A 9,515-nucleotide genomic window follows, 5' to 3' on the forward strand; every position below is an offset into this window, starting at 1 on the left:
AAGTGGACTTGCATTGTAGGAAACAGAGGAGACTCCTTAAGGTGAACTATAAGAGGTAAGGAATTTTTAAATTATCAGACTCCCCACCTTGTTATAATAAGACAGCATATAGACTCCTTTCAAACCAGATTTCAATGTAAATCTGCAAGTGCTCAGTTTGAGGATAATAAGATTAAATGCATCAATCCCAGAACCTGTCATTTGCCATCATTTATAATGTTCCATAGATTCCATGACAACTAGCCATAATAATTTATCTTAAGAGTAGAAAAAAGACTTTTGATGATTTCTGCATGCCAGTTTTACAAGGTTTTGTATTATACGTATTTTTTAAATTTTTCTATCAAGTATATCATATTAAGTATATCTTAGAAAATTCAAAAAAGGGTGCAAGTTGAGCACTTAGATATTTACTTTTAAAGTTCTAAAATTATTTATTATACCAAGTAATATTTTGGTGAGAAGAAATAAACATAAATTTTGAAAGCTTATCATTGATTATCATTGAGAATTCAGCTGAGAAAGCTTAAGAGTTAGTGTAGGTAAAAACTATTTTTTTTTTTCTGTCATTAGCAGTAACTCACATTTTTTTTTCAGTTAGCAGATAGGTTAAACAATTGTAAGCGCTTTGTCATACAATATCTAGAGGGAACATTTTAAACCTTTAATCCCCAACAATATGAACACTGTATTCATTCTTGAACAAATGAACATGACATTCTCTGATATGCAGATGGTGTCTGGAAGTGTTTTAATCTGACAGCCTTGACTTTCCCATGGGTAAACTACCCATGTGTCTTGAATCTCCATAGCAGCTATTGTGATAACTTCGTTTGTGAGGTTAGCCCACAGAAAGCACGAACAAATGTCCTTAAGGGTTATGTTTGCTAAAGCCTTTCAAGGGCTCCCTAAAAGACAAATGATGAGCTTATTTGGTTAATATTGACTGAAAACAAATGTTGTGTGCATAACCAAATCAACAGAGCCAACTTTTTTCTCATTACTAGACTGTGACATGAGTCTGCAAATACACACAGAACATACCTTTTTTGATTGATCCTCATAGTAGCCAAAATTTAATCTCTTTTTAATGTTTACTGATTAAGCCAATTCCTGGAAAATTGCCACTTGAAACAGGTCAGTAGTATAATATATTAAATTGTGATAAACAGAAAAATTTAGCAGAGAGAGCTTAAATATTTATGGAAATCGTGTAATTAAAGGCTTTTTATTTATTTATTTATTTATTTTGCCTTTACTTGTGACTCAAAGTTTCTTTTAGTTCATAGTGAGGTTAGCCAATTGCAAGTGATTCTAAGATTTGATGGTTGTTGGAGATAGCTACTTAGATATTTATAGGTAGCATAAACCTATTCTAAGACAAATTAAGCAGTTTTATGTTGTAAACTCCTACCAAATTCTTAACTAAAAGTTGAAATAGTTTTGCCTAACTTAAAAAACAGATTAAAATGAATTCTGATTAGCATAACTTCACAAAATGAACTTTACTTTTTTTGTAATTTTTATGTTCTTTTGTACTGCTTTAACCTATATAATCATTTATTTAAAACTATTTCCTATTTAGTTAAAACTAATAATTTGATCACTAATGAATGGATCAACACGTTAGTGATAAAAATCATGTAAGGTTAAAACATTACCTTTACTTTAATGGCAAAATCACAATTACTTTTGTGCCAACATACAGAGAAATAGATAAGGAGATATATATATATATATAAATATATATAAAAAATATAACTGTTAGATAAAGATTAAATATGTACTTGTGCACGTATGCGTGTGCATATATATATGTGTACATACATACACACATATAATAGACTGAATATTTGTGTCCCTCAAAAATTCATATGTTGAAATCTTAATCTCCAATTTGATGGAATTAAAGAGTGGGATCTTAGGAAGGTAATTTGGTCATGAGAGTAAAGACCTCATGAATGAAATCAGTGAACTTACAAAAGGATCCCCAGAGAGCTCTTTCTCTCACTCTCTTTTCTCTCTCTCATTTGCTGCCATGAGAAGATACAAAAAGTAAGCAATCTATAATCTGGAAATGGGTCCTCACCAGAACCCAACCATATTGGCACCCTGATCTCAGACTTTCAGCCTCCAGAACTGTGAGAAATAAATTTCTGATGTTTTTAAAGCCCCTCAGCCTATGTTAATTTGCTATAGCAGCCCAAGGTAAGACATACAAATATATAAATAAAAATATACATGACTACACTTTGACACTCAAGTAGAATATGTCTTGATAATTTTGCAATCCTTACCTACAAATATCATGGTAAATGCAACTTCCAAAGATCATTTAGTACCATAAAACAACAACAACAAAAAGCATATACAAAATGAAATATAAACGAGAGCATCTGTGCATATAGAGTAGCAGAGAATAATGAATAAATCGCTCATAGGTGTGAGTGAATGGTGGAGGGTAAATTCAAACTCATACTCCTTACAGGGCCCAGGGCTCCAACTCTTGATCTTGACAAATTACTACATGATTCATTGTAATAAACAATGTCAAGAGCATCTGTGATTAAATGATACGCTGACCATTAAATACACACATGTCAGTGATTCTCTATTTAGACATACTGACTTCAGGTTTGCTTAAATATGATTCATAACCTCAGTTCTATTTTAAAGCTATGATCTATTAGCACCAGCTCTTTCATGTCCCAATAAAAAAGTACAAAATACAGATAAGCTATCATCCTTCTATTTCCTAAATTCCATCATAATTTTCAACAAGAAATAAGACTATTTTTTGTGAGAATATTTGTTTCATATGTGTATTTTCTCTTAACTCCATGAATTTATTTTTTCCACTTTCTCTTCAGTGTAAATACAATATATGCAGTCTGCTCTCAAACTGCATATGCAGAAAGGAAAAAAAAATATGTTAAATAAAATCCATAAATAACCCAGAAACCCTAATTTTAGTCAATAGTTTTAAAGTCCTGCTCCTCATAAAGACACTAAAAACTCAACAGCGTCTTGATTAACTTGAGCTTGCCTCACTGTCTCCTGCAGGCATTAGTGACCAGAAAAATGTCAAAAGTTGTGAGAGAAAAGGTAAATTAAAAAAAAAAAAAATCCCTATAACTGAATACTAGGTAATCAACAGTAAAATATTACATAACTGACTATACGCTATTTTATAGCACAAATAATTTAAAATCACGTAGGAAACTGTTTTACAGTATTATTATTATTTCATAAAACAGAAGGTTTTTTTTTTTTTTTAATTTGTATTTATTTATTTATTTTTTAAGACAGAGTCTCACTCTATCTCCTAGGCTGGAGTGCAGTGTCACGATCTCGGCTCACTGCAACCTCTGCAGCCCGGGTTTAAACGATTCTCCTGTCTCAGCCTCCTGAGTAGCTGGGATTACCGGCACCCGCCACTACGCCTGGCTAATTTGTTTTTTGTGTGGTTTTTTTTTTTTTTTTTTTTTTTTTTTGGTATTTTTAGTAGAGACAGAGTTTCACCATCTTGGCCAGGCTGGTCTTGAACTCCTGACCTCATTATCCACCTGCCTCAGCCTCCCAAAGTGCTGGGATTACAGGTGTGAGCCACCATGCCCGGACAAACAGAAGTAATTTTATAAAAGAAAATTCCATTTAAAAAATTTGCAAAATACTTAGAAAAAATATCTAAGAGAAAAGATTGTAAATATAATTTTAGGGCAACTAGTTATTATTGTATATTAGAAAGTAGAAGCTTTTGTATTTGCCAGCTCTGACAGTTAGGAAAACTGACAAGATCATCTTTAAAAATAGAGAAGATGGGAGGCCGAGGTGGGCAGATCACCTGAGGTCAGGAGTTCAAGACCAGCCTGGCCAACATGGTGAAACCCCGTCTGTATTAAGAACACAAAAATTAACTGGGTGTGGTGGTGCATGCCTGTAATCCCAGCTACTGGGGAGGCTGAGGCACGAGGATCGTTTGAACCTGGGAGTTGGAGTTTGCAGTGAACCAAGATCGTGCCACTGTACTCCAGTCTGGGTGACAGAGTGAGACTCCATCTCTAAAATAAAATAAAATAAAATGAAATAAAATAAAATAAAATAAAAACAAAAATGGAGAAGAATTTGATGTGCAGAATTATAGGTTAGTCAGCTTTTATCTAGCAACTTGAAAGGTGTTAATAGTCCTCATTAAACAGTCATTGCACCCAAAGTGTAAATCACATCTGCCTAAGTGAGCCCCCTGGAGAACAGGAGAAGCACAGACAATGCTCTATTTGAGCCATGACAAACTTAAAAGATTTCTAACTTAGAAAATTAACCTTATCACCTGGGAAGATTTATGTTAATGTAATTATGTTTTATGTTAAGAAATAATAATATAAAAACTGTAAAATCAACAAAATGTTAAGCAGTTGTTAGTTCACACAGCATTCCTTCAATCTCTCATTATCTCTTCAGGTCTTTACTCAGAAGTCACTGTCTTGGCAAACTCTTGGCTACTCAGACTCAAATTTCACCCCATACACTTCCTTATCTATTTTCCCTGATCTGCTGTTTTTTTTCCCTTAACATTCAACTATCATACTATATGTTTTACAGATTTATCTGCTTTATGGTCTGTCTTCCATGTTACTATGCAAGCTGGGATTCTTGCCACCATGTATATCAGCAGTTGGCACATAGTGGGCACTGATCAATGTTTGCTGAAAGAATGAAAGAATGAATGGCAATTGATATTTATTGCTGTTAGGGGTGAAAGTTCTACAACAAGTAGTTACATTGCCTTCTCAGGAGTTTAACTCAAGTAAGAGTCAGACTTGACATTAGTATGTTCTTAATCTGTATTTACCTCAGGCAGAATACAAGCTCTGTTCAAACACCACCAGAAAATCTTCGTAGAAAATCCCGTATCCTGTCCACTACAAGAGAGGCCTATTCTCCTCTGTATATTATACCAGCTCTACCAGGTGACTTTTTTTTTTTTTTCCTACTGAAGTCCCCTCTAGTGGTAGAGTTGGGTGTTAGCAGTCTTAACTCCATCCTTTTCTCTCAGCAACTCAATGTCACCAATGTAAATGATGACCAAACCAGAGGTGACACCTGGTGCCCTCTGTGCTGAAGCAACAACAGAAGGTTATTGTAGGGATTTTTGTTGTTACTTTTTTGTAGAATGCTTGGCTTTTATAGTGTTAGCCTTCATAGCCTTCATAGCTAGCCTAAAGAGTATGTTAGTCTGCATGGCATTTTTCTAAAATATTTTTTAAAAAAGATTACTTGCTAATAATTAAAAATTATGAGATTTCAAATAAACATCTGTATTTCTTCCTTCTCCTCAAAAATAAAAGATATGGTGCAAATGGTTAATATTTCTTATGACAAAAATAAGTGGAGCTGAGAGGTGTTCTACCATAAGTGGGACATTCATTGTTCCCACTCCATCATAAATCCTGCCACTCCCAAGCTAGTTGAGATATTGCAGGCCTAGACTCAGATTCTACTTAATATTTATGTTGGAGCTATTTGGTTTTATCACCCCTGACATACTTTATTCATTCATAACCTGCCTAACTCTATTAAATTTGGAAGTTCTAAGTCTATTCGTAAATAAATGACTAGGTAAAAATATGAATTAGTATCTATAGCAGTGCAAAAAGTGACTACAAAACTTAGCACCATAATACATTCATTGTCTCACATGGTTTCTGTGGGTCTAGAATCTGGGAGCAGCCACGTGGGAGGTTCTGGTTTGGAGTCTCCCTTGAGGTTACTTTACAGCTGTTGGCTTGTGCTAAAATCTTGACTGAGGCTAGAGGTTCAGCTTTCAAGATGACTAGTTTACATGGCTGCTGGCTGGAGATCTGCATTTCTTCCAACATGTACTTCTCCATTGGACTGTTTGAGTGTCCTCATAACACGTCAGCTGGCTTTGTCCAAGGACAGTGATCCAAGAGAGGGCAAATAAGCTCATGTTTTTTATGACTTTGTCCCCAAAGCCACATATCATCACTTCTGCCTTATACTCTCCACTAAAAATGAGACACTACCCACGCTTAAAGGAACGAAAGCTAAGCTCTACTTATTAAAAGGAGAAATAGTAAAGTGTTTATGAAACATATCTTGGTTTAGAGGTCTTGACTGACTCATCAAATAATTGCTTTATTTTGATCTGGGTACTATTCTAAGTAAAACTAAGAGCCTCAAGTGGTTCCAATTTATAATCCTTGAGGTTTAAAAACTTGCGCAAAGTATTCAAAGAGATTTTTTTAAATTCAGCTTTAGGATAAACTACTCGTAAATTTTAGTGAAAGACAAACTTTCAGTTACTTATCATTCAGCACCTATGTAGCCTCTTTGGGGAACCGTCATACACTTGTATATACTAATCACTTCATAGCACAATGACTTGTTTTCTGGATGTGTAATTTCAGGATCACTGTAGACAGATTTCTTTTTAAACATGTGTAACTGCAGTCTTCAGTAATCCCCTGGATATTGGTGAGGTTCCCGTGTTTTACTTTTTCATTGCCTTTATTATATGACTGTAGTATTCAGCCTGAGCAGCAAGCAGGTCATCACATTTTTCTTTTTTTCTTCTCAAAGAGAAAGGGTGGAGGTTTTGAAAGAAGGAGAAGCCTGAGGAGAAGAGAAAGTTTAAAACCAAGCCAGAAAATGTTATAGAGATTCCTCCCCTGATTCTCTTTGGTTATGGACTTTAAATTTTAAAATCTCAGACTGCTAAGTGTATTTCGATATGTCCAGTTAACATATTGCCAGTAGAGGCATTAGGAAGTTTTTTGTTTGTTTTGAAGCTGAGTCTCACATTGTCACACAGGCTGGAGTGCAATGGTGCGATCTCGGCTCACTGCAACCTCCACCTCCCGGGTTCAAGTGATTCTCCTGCCTCAGTCTCCCGAGTAGCTGGGATTGCAGGCACCCGCCACCACACCTAGTTAATTTTTTTGTATTTTGAGTAGAGATGGGGTTTCACTATGTTGACCAGGCTGGTCTCGAACTCCTGACCTCATGATCTGCCTGCCCCAGGCTCCCAAAGTGCTGGGATTACAGGCATGAGCCACTGTGCCTGGCCAAGAGGTTTTGTTTGTTTGTTTGTTTGTTTTAAATATTTATTCTTTATGTTTCAGGGCTACTCAAATTATGGTGGCAAAAAGGGGTATACTTACACAGCAACTTACTTGTTAAGAGAATTTTAATTTCTGAATGTGGGGTTTCTCTGCAAAGCTGATGTCATATCAGATTCACAGGGTTGACACAATATGGGCATTATGATCTTACTCAAACTTTCTCCTTCTTTCATTTATCAGTTGACAAACCTAACAGACGTTATTTTTAGCTAAGATAGATACCTGTTCCATTTTTTGATACTATATTTACAGCATTGAGCTTTGTAAGTTTAGTCTTCATTTCCTACTCAGAACATGGTCAGCAGAAATATTAGCAGAAATAAACCTTTAGAAAGCCTTAAGTATTCCTACGAGGCAACAATTTTATTGAACTTTTTTCCCTTAAAAGTCACTGACTTTCCTTGAAATGTTATGCGAGATTTTTAACACCTTTCCTCTAATTTATTGAGTGCATTGCTTATGCTATTTGCTAGTTTGGGTTTCATAAAGTACACTGGAAATAAGTTTTTGAAAACAACGTGGGTGATGATTTAGAGACTGTTGCAGATTACTCAATTACTTTCGGAATTTAAACTCTGCTTATTTTTATTTAAAATACGTACAAAGACTCATAAGATAAAATATTAGTGCTCATTTTCCAATACTGACTAATATATTGCTTTTTAAAAAAGTCATCTTATAGACACTATAAAACAATTGTCAATAAATTCCTACTGTAAAATAACCTATTTATCAAGTACAACCCTTTTGTTTTATATATAACTTCTGGATATATACAAAGAAAAGAATGTCAATATAATGCTATATAAATAGCACAGAAATTGCCCAAAGACTCAAAAGAAAATTGGAGACTTAAATACAAGATAGTTTCTCTTTTACACATTTAAATTCCTCATCTGAAGAAAAACTATTAAAAAAAAAAACTGATTCTAAGAAATAATTTAGAAACAAAAAAAGTAAGAGGTATAGCAGAAGGACAGTAGTTTAAGAATAAGCTTAAGCAAATGAAAACCACTAAACATCTGATGAAGTATTCTATCACATATCTGGAAATTCCCAACTAGGGAAACATAGAGAGTGCTTTAAGGACCAAATTCACAGGCATCAGATGACAACTTTGACATTTCCATAGAATTCTACTTTTCAAAAAGTACATTCATTTAGAACTTCAGGTGATTCTCACAACTTTGTGATATAGGCAGATAGTTTCATGTCTATTTTCCCTATAATAAAAATTGAAATAGAGATCATCTTAATACTTAAGTTTTTTTTAAAACAATCTCCTTTTTTCCTTCCTTCACGAGAGAGGAAGACTCATTCTTAAATAATAATTTGCAATATTTAAACCTTATTCACCTTCATCGAGATATTTTAATTGAATTGAAAATCAAAGATAAAAACAAATTTTTGTCTAGAAAATGGATTCCCAAATCTGTCTCAATTAACCACTGTTTATTAACATATACTCATGAACATTAGCAAAAAAAAAGTATAATAAAACAAAAGCAACAAAAATACTCTCACAAACCTGAGAAACTAAATGTTCTCAAATGGCTAAAAGATTTAGAATATAGAATTAAGAGGCATAATTTTTTACCTATATAAATAAATATAAAAATATATTCAAACGAGATTTTCATAAATTGTATAAGTTTTTAAGTTATTCTGACTATATCACAATATTCAAAATTATACATATTAAATAGTTGTCTGATTATCATCCTGTAACCAAATGCAATTACTGAAATTCTATGTAGATTATCCAGTTCTCACACCCTTCACCTACTGCGAACTTCAGCTTAGAGTCAGCCATTCACTAAATCAAAACTCAGCCATCCTCACCAAAGAGTTCTTCTTTATGCTATCCACTCAACATCTTTTGAAAAATTCAAACTATCTTCTTAAACTGAAACTTACATTTCAAAAATGAGCTTCTAATATCAATATAGTAGAGGTTAATTATTTGCTCCATGGCAGCCACACCTCCCTTTTAGTTTCCTAATCATTTTACTTACCCAGCACCTTTTTTTCCCCAGAAGATCGAATTCAAAGGAATGGAAATAAGACTCAAATAAGTAAAATTTTTACTCACTCTAAAACACTGAAAAGAATTATTCAATGGGAAATTATTTCAATCATTGGTCAAATGGACCCTGTTGTCTTGTCTTTTGAATTCTATCTATGGATCAAGCTGTTCTTTATTAAATGGAGATAAGCCAGGTTTGACTTTATCGTGACAAATGCACAAGGCCCTTACACTTTAGAGGACTATAGTAGAACACAGAAAATAATAATTATAAAATAATATAAGTTATAGTACACCAAGAATCAGTGACAGTAAAGTTAGTATTGCTAACGCTAAGTTTCTGA

This window comes from Macaca mulatta, chromosome 12 (assembly GCF_049350105.2).
Source record: "Macaca mulatta isolate MMU2019108-1 chromosome 12, T2T-MMU8v2.0, whole genome shotgun sequence".
Taxonomy (NCBI): domain Eukaryota; kingdom Metazoa; phylum Chordata; class Mammalia; order Primates; family Cercopithecidae; genus Macaca; species Macaca mulatta.